This window comes from Monodon monoceros, unplaced genomic scaffold (assembly GCF_005190385.1).
Source record: "Monodon monoceros isolate NGI ecotype Baffin Bay Population unplaced genomic scaffold, NGI_Narwhal_1 Super_Scaffold_22, whole genome shotgun sequence".
NCBI lineage: Eukaryota > Metazoa > Chordata > Mammalia > Artiodactyla > Monodontidae > Monodon > Monodon monoceros.
In genome coordinates this window covers 54,190,228-54,202,275 of record NW_021703779.1, presented here as the reverse complement: position 1 = coordinate 54,202,275, position 12,048 = coordinate 54,190,228, and positions in this window count along the sequence as shown.

The following is a 12,048-nucleotide window of genomic DNA, read 5'->3' as shown; positions in this document are numbered from 1 at the left end:
GTATTCCACAGATGCAGTGTACATCAAATTGATTGTGGAGCTTTAATCTGCTGCTTCTGAGGGTGCTGGGAGAGATTTCCCTTTCTCTTCTTTGTTCTCACAGCTCCCAGGGGCTCAGCTTTGGATTTGGACCTGCCTCTGCGTATAGGTCACCGGAGGGCATCTGTTCTTTGCTCAGACAGGATGGAGTTAAAGGAACAGCTGATTCGGGGGCTCTGCCTCAGTCGGGCCGGGGAGAGGGAGGGGCACGGAGTGCGGGGCAAGCCTGCAGCGGCAGAGGCCGGCGTGACATTGCACCAGCCTGAGGCGTGCCGTGCATTCTCCCGGGGAAGTTGTCCCTGGTTTCCGGGACCCTGGCAGTAGCGGGCTGCACAGGCTCTCTGGAAGGGGTGTGTGGATAGTGACCTGTGATCGCAGACAGGCTTCTTGGTGGTGGCAGCAGCAGCCTTAGCGTCTCATGCCTGTTTCTGGGGTCCGCTCTTTTAGCTGCGGCTCGCACCCGTCTCTGGAGCTCCTTTAAGCAGCATTCTTAATGCCCTCTCCTTGAGCACCAGGAAACAAAGAGGGAAGAAAAAGTCTCTTGCCTCTTCGGCAGCTCCAGACTTTCCCCCCGACTCCGTCCTGGCCACCCGTGGCGCACTAACCCCCTGCAGGCTGTTTTCACGCCGCCAACCCCAGTCCTCTCCCTGCCTCCGACTGAAGCCCGAGCCTCAGCTCCCAGCCCCGCCTGCCCCGGTGGGGAGCAGACAATCCTCTCGGGCTGGTGAGTGCCGGTCGGTACCGATGCTCTGTGCGGGAATCTCTCTGCTTAGCCCCCCGCACCCCTCTTACTGTGCTCACCTCCGCAGCTCAGAAGCTTTCCCCCTCCGCCACCTGCAGTCTCCGCCCATGAAGGGACTTCCTAGTGTTTGGAAACCTTTCCTCTTTCACAGCTCCCTCCCACTGGTGCAAGTCCTGTCCCTATCCTTTTTTCTCTGTTTATTCTTTTTTCTTTTGCCCTACCCTGGTATGTGGGGGGTTTCTTTCCTTTTGGGAGGTCTGAGGTCTTCTGCCAGCGTTCCCTAGGTGTTCTGTAGGAGTTGTTCCACGTGTAGATGCATTTGTGGTGTGTCTGTGGGGAGGAAGGTGATCTCTGCATCTTACTCTTCCACCATCTACCCGGAAGCCCCTCTTTTCCTGCTTTAAGGTCTCTCTTTGTCTTTTATTTTTGACAGTTTTATCATTTCAATCAAAAACTATCATCTCCAAGACGTAATAAAATTGTAGCTACATGAACATGGCTGTCCAAATCTCTCCCCAGATTTAAGAAATTCTCAACCATTATTTCTTCAAATAAGCTTTTTTTCAGCCTTTGTACTTCTTTTCTCCTCTGAAACACCAATGATTTAGATTCTTGTAATGGTGTGCCATAGATTACACATGATTTCTTCACTCTTTTTCATTCGTTTTTCTTTTCATGTCTTCTAACTGGGTTATTTCCAGGTTTTGATTTCTATCTCACTGATTCTTTGTTCTTTTTGATGTGTTCTAATGTTGATTCTTTCAACTGCATTTCTGATCATGTTCATTGAATTCTTGGGCTCCAGAACTTCTATTTGATTTTTTTTATGATTTAACGTCTTTTTTGAAAGTTTTATTTTCAGTACGCATTGTGTTCCTGATTTTCTTGAATTGTATTTCTGTGTTTTCTCAAAACTCTGCAGTTTACATAAAACTTGTATTTCCAATTCTTTACTGAGTAAATTGTAGATCTCTATATTTTTGTTTTGGTCACTGGAAGTTTGTTGTAATCTTTTGGTCATGTTTCTTTGCTTTTTCACATTTTTTAAAAATTTTAATTGCTGTTTTCATATTTGAAGTATCTATCTCCTCCTCCACTTCTCACCAACTTCCTTTTGCGTATAAATAGCTTTTTCCAGCCCTTCTATAGATTTTGAGGCTTTATAAGACCTTGTATGGATAAAATTTCTCCACAGTTCTTGCTTCCTCTTATGAGAGTATTCTGAAGCTTATATGTCTTTCTCTTATTCCTATAATGCACGAGGCCAGTGCTGAGAGCCAATTTGTTTTCTCTAAGGTGGTACTACAGCTCAAATGTGTGGTGTCCCTGGTCTGCAGACTCTGATCTGCTTTCTGTTCATATTCCCTAGTATTTTACCAAATATCATTCTTGCTGCCCTTCTCCTTCAGGATTATACAGTGAGTGCTAGCCCCACTGTGTGGAGAAGTGTAGGTGTGAGAATATATGACATAATACAGATCATTTATCAGAATGTCTGGCACTTAATAGTTATTATCACTTTAATTCTTTTCAATACATTTTATTAACTGGATTTTCCCTATGTTTTCAGTACTTGAATATCACACAATTTAGGGGACGAGAGTATAAAAATATTGGACTTTTAGAATGTGTTTGAATTTGAATGACTATCAATTTAATGCAAATATATATAGTTATTGGTCAACATACTTGAACTCCATGGTAACCACAATCAAAAACATACAAAAGCAAACAAAAACATATAATAGATTCACAAAAAACAGAAAGAAAAGAACTCAAGTGTACTACAAAGGAAAATCATCAAACCACAAAAGGAAAATACAAAAGGAAGAAAAAGTGAGCAAAGAACAACTACAAAAAAAATCCTGGAAAACAAGGAATAAAATGGCAATAAGAACACACCTATAAATAATTACTTTACAGGTCAATGGACTAAATGCTCCATTCAAAAGACATAGAGTGGCAGATTGGATTAGAAAACAAGAACCTACAATATGCTGCCTACAAAAGACTCACTTTAGGGTAAAAGATGCACACAGACTAAAAGGGAGAGGATGAGAAAAGATATATTATGCAAATGGAAATGACAAGAAAACGGATACCACTACCTATTTCAGACAAATTTACTTTAAAACAAAGTTCATATAGAAAGACAAAAAGGGCATTTTATAATGAGAAAGAGATCAATATTAGAAGAGGATATTACACTCATCAACATATATGCATCCAGTAAAGACTTCCTCTTGCGAGAGCACTGGAATCACAGCAAACTTCTGAACAGTCATCGACAGGAAGACACTGGAACTCACCGAAAAAGATACCCCACAACCAAATACAAAGGAAAAGCCACAATGAGATGGTAGGAGGGGCACAATTACAATAAAATCAAATTCCATAACTGCTGGGTGGGTGACTCACAAACTGGAGAACACTTATAGCAGAGAGGTCCACCCACTGAAGTGAAGATTCAGAGCCCCACGTCAGGCTTCCCAACCTGGGCGTCCAGCAACAGGAGGAGGAATTCCTAGAGAATCAGACTTTGAAAGCTAGTGGGATTTGATTGTAGGACTTCAACAGGACTTGGGGGAAAAGAGACTCCATTCCTGGAGGGCACACATAAAGTAGGGTGCACATCGGGACACAGGGGAAGGAGCAGTGACCCCATAGGAGACTGAACCAGACCTACTTGCTAGTGTTGGAGGATCTCCTGCAGACGTGGGGGGTGGCTGTTGCTCACCATGAGGGCAAGGACACTGGCAGGAAAAGTTCTGGGAAGTACTCCTGGGCATGAGCCCTCCCAAGTCTGCCATTAGCCCCAACAAAGAGCCCAGGTAGGCTCCAGTGTTGGGTAACCTCAGGCCAAACAACCAACAAGAAGGGAACCCAGCCCCACCCATTAGCAGACAAGCAGATTAAAGTTTTACTGAGCTCTGCACACCAGAGCAAAAGCCAGCTCTACCCACCACCAGTCGCTCCCATCAGGAAACTGGCACAAGCCCATTAGATAGCCTCATCCACCAGAGGGCAGATGGAAGAAGTAAGAAGAACTACAATCCTGCACCTTGTGGAACAAAAAACACATTCACAGAAAGATAGACAAGATGAAAAGGCAGAGGGCTATGTACCAGATGAAGGAACAAGATAAAACCGCAGAAAAACAACTAAAAGAAGTGGAGATAGGCAACCTTCCAGAAAAAGAATCTAGAAGAGTGATAATGAAGATGATCCAGGACCTCAAAAAAGTGGAGTCAAAGATCAAGAAGATGCAAGAAATGTTTAACAAAGACCTAGAAGAATTAAAGAACACACAAACAGAGATGAACAATACAATAACTGGAATGAAAAATACACTAGAAGGAATCAATAGCAGAATAACTGAGGCAGAAGAACGGATAAGTGACCTGGAAGATAAAACAGTGGAAATAATTACTGCAGAGCAGAATAAAGAAAAAAGAATGAAAAGAAATGAAGACATGGACGCTAAACAGTACGTTACTAAATAACCAAAAGATCACTGAAAAACTCAAAGAGGAAATTAAAAAATACCTAGAGACAAATGACAATGAAAACACAATGATCCAAAACCTATGGGATGCAGCAAAATCAGTTCTAAGAGGGAAGTTTGTAGCAATACAATCCTACCTCAAGAAACAACAAACATCTCAAATAAACAATCAAACCTCACACCTAAAAGAACTAGAGAAAGAACAAACAAAACCCAAACTTAGTAGAAGGAAAGAAATCATAAAGAGCAAAGAAGAAATAAATGAAATAGAAACTAACAGTAGCAAAGATTGATAAAACTAAAAGCTGGTTCTTTGAGAAGATAAACAAAATTGATAAACCATTAGCCAGACTCATCAAGAAAAAGAGGGAGAGGACTCAAATCAATAAAATTAGAAATGAAAAAGGAGAAGTTACAGCAGACACTGCAGAAATACAAAGCATCCTAAGAGACGACTACAAGCAACTCTCTGCCAATAAAATAGACAACTTGGAAGAAGTGGATTAATTCTTAGAAAGGCAAAATTTTCGAGGACCAGGAAGAAATAGAAAATATGAACAGATGAATCACAAGTAATGAAATTGAAACTGTGATTAAAACTCTTCCAACAAACAAAAGTCCAGGACCAGATGGCTTCACAGATGAATTCTATTAGGCATTTAGAGAAGAGCTAACACCAATCCTTCTGAAACTCTTCCAAAACACTGCCAAGGAAGGAACACTCCCAAACTCGTTCTATGAGGCCATCATCACCCTGATACCAAAACAAGACAAAGATACTACAAAAAAAGAAAATTGCAGACCAATATCACTCATGAATATAGACGGAAAAATCCTCAACAAAATACCACCAAACAGAATCCAACAGCACATTTAAAGGATCATATACCATGATCAAGTGGGATTTATCCCAGGTGTGCAAGGATTCTTCAATATATGCAAATCAATCAATGTGATACACCATATTAACAAATTGAAGAAGAAAAACATATGATCATCTCAGTAGATGCAGAAGAAGCTTTTGACAATGTTCAGCACCCATTTATGATAAACAGTCTCCAGAAAGTGGGCACAGAGGGAACCTGCCTCAACATAATAAAGGCCATATAAGACAAACCCACAGGAAACATCATTCTCAATGGTGAAAAACTGAAAGTATTTCCTCTAAGATCAGGAACAAGGTAAGGACGTCAACTCTCACCAGTATTATTCAACATAGTTTTGGAAGTCCTAGCCATGGCAATCAGAGAAGAAAAAGAAATAAAAGGAATCCAAATTGGAAAAGAAGAAGTAAAACTGTCACTGTTTGCAGGTGACATTATACTATATATAGAGAATCCTAAACATGCCACCAGAAAACTACTAGAGCTAATCAATGAATTTTGTAAAGTTGTAGGGTACAAAATTAATGCACAGAAATCTCTAACATTCCTATATATTAATGATGAAAAATCTGAAAGAGAAATTAAGGAAACACTCCCATTTACCACTGCAACAAAAAGAATAAAATACTTAGGATTAAACCTACCAAGGTAGACAAAGGACCAATATGCAGAAAACTATAAGATATTGCTGAAAGAAATTAAAGATGAAACAAACAGATGGAGAGATATACCATGTTCTTGGATTGGAAGAATCAATATTGTGCAAGTGACTCTACTACCCAAAGCAATCTACAGAATCAATACAACGTCTATCAAATTATCAATGGCATTTTTTACAGAACTAGAACAAAATATATTAAAATTTGTATACAGAAACAAAAGACCCAAAATAGCCAAAGCAGTCGTGAGGGAAAAATATGGAGCTGGAGAAATCAGGCTCCTGGATGTCAGACTATACTACAAAGCTCCAGTAATCAAGACAATATGGTACTAACACAAAAACATAAATATAGATAAATGGAACAGGATAGAAAGTCAGAAAGGGAAAAACAAATATCGTATGTTAATGCATATATGTGGAGCTTAGAAAAATTTTACATATGAACCAGTGCAGAGCAGAAATTGAGACACTGATGCAGAGAACAAACATATGGACACCAAGGGGGGAAAGTGGCGGGGGTGGTGGTGGTGGTGGTGGTGTGATGAATTGGGAGATTGGGATTGACATGTATACACTAATATGTATAAAATTGATAACTAGCAAGAACCTGTTGTATAAAAATATAAACAAAATAAAATTCAAAAAATATATATGCACCCAGTATAAGATTACATAAATATATAAAACAAATACAAACAGATATAAAGGGAGAAATTAACAATAATAGTAGTATACTTTAACAACCTACTGACATCAATGGACAGATCAGGAAGTCAGGAAAAATAATAAGGCAAAAGAGGTCCTAAATGACACAGTAGAACGGTTGAAGTTAATTGATATCTGCAGAACACTACACCTATATATATATATATATATATATATATATATAAATATATATATATATATACCTTCTCTTCAAGTGCATATGGAATACTCTGTAGGATAAAACATATACTAGGTCACAAAACAAGCCTCAACAAATTGAAGGGGACAGAAGTTATTTTAAGCATCTTCTCATTCCACAATGGTGTGAAACTAGAAATCACCCAGACAGAAAAATGTGAAAACAATAATCGTACAGAGGGACTTCCCTGGTGACACAGTGGTTAAGAATCTGCCTGACAATGCAGGGGAAGTGGGTTTGATCCCTGGTCTGGGAAGATCCCACATGCCACAAAACAATGAAGCCCATGCACCACAATTACTGAGCCTCCACTCTAGAGCCCATGAGCCACAACTACTGAGCCTGTGTAGCACAAATACTGAAGCCCACATGCCTAGAGCCTGTGCTCCAGAACAAGAGAAGCCACTGCAATGAGAAGCTCGTGCACCACAATGAAGAGTAGCCCCCGCTCAACTCTACTAGAGAAAGCCAACAAAGAAATGAAGGAACGAAGACGCAACACAGCCAAAATTTTAAAAAAATTAAAAATAATTGTATAGAGACCAAGCTACATGCTACAAAAAAAAAAAAAAACTATTGCGTCAATGATGAAATCAAAGAAAATATCAGAAAATACCTCAAGACAAACAAAAATGAAAATACAACCTTGCAAAACTTATGGGATGTGGAAAAAGTAGTTCTATGATGGAATTTCATAATGATATATGTATTCCTCATGAGAAAAAACAAACAAATAAAAACTCAAATAAACATCCTAAACTGTCACCTAAAAGAATTAGAAAAAAGAACAAACAAAACTCAAAGTCAGCAGAAGGAAGGAAATAATAAAGATCAGAGAGTAAATAAGCTAGAGATAAAAATATCAAATAAAATAAAGAGCTGCTGTTTTGAGGGCTTCCCTGCTGGCGCAGTGGTTGAGAGTCCACCTGCTGATACAGGGGACACAGGTTTATGCCCCAGTCCAGGAAGATCCAACATGCCGCTGAGTGGCTGGACCCGTGAGCCATGGCCACTGTGCCTGTGCGTCCGGAGCCTGTGCTCCGCAATGGGAGAGGCCACAACATGAGAGGCCCACATACCCCCCCAAAAAAACCCCAAAAAAACCCCCCAAAGAGCTGCTGTTTTGTAAAGGTATAAAAAATGGAAAAACTTATAGCCAGGCTCACCATGAAGAATAAAGAGAGGACCCAAATAAACAAAATAAGAATGAAAGAGGAGAAATAACAATTGATACCACAGAAATACAAAAAAAAAAGAGAATACTATGAACATTTATATGCCAACTAATTGGATAATGTGGAAGAAATGGGTAAGATTCTAGAAACAAAAAGCCTGCTAAAACTGAGCCAAGAAGAAAGAGATAATTTGAACAGACCAATCATGAGAAGATAAATAGAACCTGTAATTTAAAGAAAAAAACAACTCCCTGCAAACAAAATTCTACCTAAAGGTAAAGGTAGAACTACCATATGATCCAGCAATTCCACTCCTGGGTCTATATCCAGAAAAAACCCAAACACTAATTCTTAAAGATACATGAACCCCAATGTTCATAGCAGCACTATTTACCATAAACAAGACATAGAAACAGCCCAAGTGCCCATCAACCGGGCACAACTACTGAGCCCATGTGCCACAACTACTGAAGCCTGTGCACCTAGAACCTGCACCCCACAAGAGAAGCCACCACAAGGAGGAGGCTGCACACCACAACAAAGAGTAGCCCCAACTTGCCACAACTAGAGAAAGCCTATGCACAGCAACAAAGACCCAATGCAGACAAAAATAAATAAATAAAATTAAGTCTTTAAAAAAATATCGAATCAATATGTTGCAAGCCTTAAACTAATATAACATTGTAATTTAACTATACTTCAATTAAAAAGCCATTTTGATGGCAATAATGCTTTTTTTTTTTTTTTTTTTTGCCGTAGGCAGGCCTCTCACTGTTGTGGCCTCTCCTGTCGCGGAGCACAGGCTCTGGACACGCAGGCTCAGCGGCCATGGCTCACAGGCCTAGCCGCTCCACGACATGTGGGATCTTCCCGGATCGGGGCACGAGCCCATGTCCCCTGTATCGGCAGGCGGACTCTCAACCACTGCGCCACCAGTGAAGCCCCAGCAATAATGCATTTTTAAATAGAAATAACATCAAGTCAACAGTAACAGAGAAAGGTAGAAAAGTTACTTTTTTAAGTGATCAGTCTGTAAAAATTACCTGAATCATATGTTGCATAAATGCATACTGTTAATATTTGGATATATGTTAGTATGTATATACAATATTATCTCAAATGTAATATAATTATCAATTTAAATAAGAAAAAACATCCTGGGCACTAGTGAATGGCAGCATGTTTTTTTGGTGTTGTGGTTTTTCTTTCAGTTTCATGAGATAATTTTTCAGTATTGAAGTTACTGATATGTATACGAATTACTTCATGGAATTAGAGTCATGTTATTTTTTGCTTGAACCTAAATATAGCATGAGAAATTGGGAAGGAATTAATATCTGTACTAAATTAAGAAAAAATTTTTTGTACTCTGTGATGAGTTTAAAAGGGACAAAGGTCAATTCAAAAACTGAAATTTCTTATGGGTTAGAATAAATTTTTGAAGTGGGGTATGGAATATATATTCCTGGAAATAATGCAGTATTCTGAAGTTTTCTTAAGAAGAGAGAAATTTTCCTTATGATTTGGATTTTCTAAAAGATAATGCAGGCCCCATGTATTGGCTGATAAGTGTAGAAGAAAAACAAATTTAATCTTGTGTTGGTTCTGTCCATGCACTACAGTGGGCTTCTGAGATGTTGGACACTACTAATGATTGATCACTATAAGTTAATTTGCACATTCAAGAATTTTGTACAAATAAAATTATATTGAATATACTTTTTTTTCCTGGCTTCTTTCGTTGTAATGATTTTGAGATTCATCCACGTTACTGCATGTTTATTTCTTAATATGATGGAAAAAATTATAATGAAATAAACTCGTCAGAGGAAATAATAAAAATGAGTAAAATTTAAAGCATAAAAATATAATTTAAAAATTATCTTATTAAATGAGTTTATTATGAAATGTAAACATAATTCAATAATAGGGAATCCATTAGTGTAATCCAACATGTAGTAGAGGTAAGAATTTTTTAAAAAAACTCTTAAAACTCAAGATCTCTACATATAAGCCTATAAGACAGACAGATCACTCCTTGCCTGAGGATGGGGATGGAGGAAGGAAGAGATTACAGAGAGGTACAAGAAAACATTTGACTGTGGTAGAAATGTTGGTTATACTAAATTTAGTGATGGTTTCATAGGTATATACATATGTCAAAACAGATCAAATTGTGCACATTAAATATGTAAAGCTCAGTGTCCTTCAATTATCCTCTAATAATGTCAAAACAAATAAATGCAAATATATATGTGTGTATATATGTGTGTGTGTGTGTGTGTGTGTGTGTGTGTATGACTCTCCACTAGTCCTTAAGGTGATGTTTTGTCAGTCAGTAACATTATAAAGCTCATTCCCTGGTAACTTTTTCAATAAGTGATCATAGGAACAAAATTTTGATATCTTTCAATTTCGTAATTGTTAATGCCATTATACTTGAAGATAAATTTAGGTAGATATAAAACCAGTGGATTACATTTTTTTCTAAGTATCCATGATTTTACCTCACTGTTTTCTGACATAAAGTATTGCTATCATAAAGATAACACTATCCTGATTTTTTTTCCTTTATTAGCGACTTGGTCTTTTGGATTATATGCCCAAAGTAATTTTTTTCTTTTCTTTTTTAAAAAGATAGGTGACATGTAATATTATGTTAGTTTCAGGTGGACTACATAGTGATTTGACATATGCATATATTATGGAATGATTACCATAAGTCTAATAACAATCTGCCCCCTTGTAATGTTATTACAATCTTAGTGATCATATTTCTTATGCTGTATACTAACACTCAGTGGCTTACTTTTTTTTTTTATATATAACTGGAGGCTTGTACCTCTTAATCCCCTTCACCTATTTTGCTCCCTCACCCCATGCACTTCTGGCAACCATAACTTTCTCTCTGTATCATAGTCTGTTTTGGTTTTTGTTTTTTTAGATTCCATATGTAAGGGAGATAATACAGTATATGTCTTCTTCTGACTTAATTCCCTTAGCATAATACCCTCTAGATCCATCCATGTTTCTCAAATGGTAAGATTTCATTTTGGACACTGAGACTGCTTCCATATTTGGCTATTGTAAATAATGCTGCAATGAACATTGGAGTGCCTATGTCTTTTTGAATTCTTGTTTTGTTTTCTTTGTGTAAATATCCAGAATTGAAACCGCTGGATAATATGGCAGTTCTATCTTAATTTTTTGAGAAACCTCCATACTGCACCAATGTACATTCCCACTAATACTGTAAAAGTGTTCCCTTTTCTCCGCATCCCTGCCAACACTTGCTATTTCTTATCTTTTTAATAAAAGCCATGGTGATAAGTGAGATCTCATAATGGTTTTTATTTGCATTTCCCTGTGATTAGTGATAATGAGCACCTTTTCATATGTCTGTTGGCCATCTGCATGTCTTCTTTGGAAAAATGATTATTCATGTCTTCTGCCCATTTTTTAAAACATCTTTATTGAAGTATAATTGCTTTACATTGTTGTGTTATTTGCTGCTGCATAACAAAGTGAATCAGCTATACATATATCCCCATATCCCCTCCCTCTTGTGGCTCCCTTTCACTCTCCCTATCCCACCCCTCTACATGGTCACAAAGCAGCAAGCTGATCTCCCTGTGCTATGCCCATTTTTAAATCAGGTTGTTTGGTTTTAGATGTTGAGTTGCATGAGTTGTTTGTATATTTTGGATATTAACTCCTTGTCAGATATATTGTTTGCAAATATCTTCTCATATTCAGTAGGCTGCATTTTCTTTTTTTGGATAGTGTCATTGGCTGGGCAAAAGATTTTAGTTTGATATAGTCCCATTTGCTTGTTTTTGCTTTTGTTTCCCTTGTCTGAGGAGACTGATCTAAAAATATTTGCTGAGAATAGTGTAAAAGAGTGTATTCTCTATGTTTCCTTCTAGGAGTTCTGTGGTTTTAGGTCTTATATTTAGGTCCTCAATTCCTTAATTTTTAATATATGTTGTGTGAGAAAGTAGTCTGCTATGATTCCTTTGCAAGTAGCTGTCCAGTTTTCCCCCACAGAATTTATTGAAGTGGCTTTTTCCCCATTGAATATTCTTGACTCCTATGTCATAGATTAATTAACCATTAATTAATTATTTCTGGGCACTCT